At 37.7% G+C, this 613-nt stretch overlaps 1 pseudogene; it reads right to left on the reverse strand.

Annotated features, from left to right (window-relative positions):
• Positions 1-213: 213 nt before the first annotated feature.
• LOC113461657 lies at positions 214-311 on the reverse strand (annotated as a pseudogene).
• Positions 312-613: the final 302 nt, after the last annotated feature.

Genomic DNA, 613 nt, shown 5'->3' on the forward strand with positions numbered 1-613 from the left:
CATCTTAAGGATTTTGAGAAAATTAGCATCACAGTTAGAGTGCCAAATGTATCGGAAGACGTACTTAAATTGACCTTGTTTTCTTTTTTCTTAAAGGATAAAGCCAAAACATGGCTGAACTTCTTGAGACCTAGATCGCTAGGAACATGGCATGATATGCAAAGAGAATTTTTGAAAAAATTCTTTCCCGCACAAAGGACTAACTTTTTGAAAAGGCACATTAGTAATTTCCAACAAAAAGATCATGAAACATTTTATGAATGCTAGAAGAGATTTAAGGAATTGATGCTCTGTTGCCCTCATCACGGGTTTAAAACATGGAGAACAATTAGTTTCTTTTACGAAGGGTTGTCTCTACGGTTAAAACAATTTATAGAGACTATGTGCAATGGTCTATTTTTGGAAAAGCAACCCGATGAGGCATGGGACTATTTAGACTCTCTCGCAGAGACTGCACAATTATGGGATACAGGGGATAGAGTGAATAAACCTTTGCCTAAGCCTACTAACATTGGATACGGGGGCCTTTACAACCTTAGTACTCAGGATGATATTCAGGCTAAAATGGCAGCCCTTACTAGGAAGGTAGAGGAAATTGAACTTAGAAGGATTG

This window comes from Phoenix dactylifera, chromosome 10, assembly GCF_009389715.1.
Source record: "Phoenix dactylifera cultivar Barhee BC4 chromosome 10, palm_55x_up_171113_PBpolish2nd_filt_p, whole genome shotgun sequence".
NCBI classification, from domain to species: Eukaryota; Viridiplantae; Streptophyta; class Magnoliopsida; order Arecales; family Arecaceae; genus Phoenix; species Phoenix dactylifera.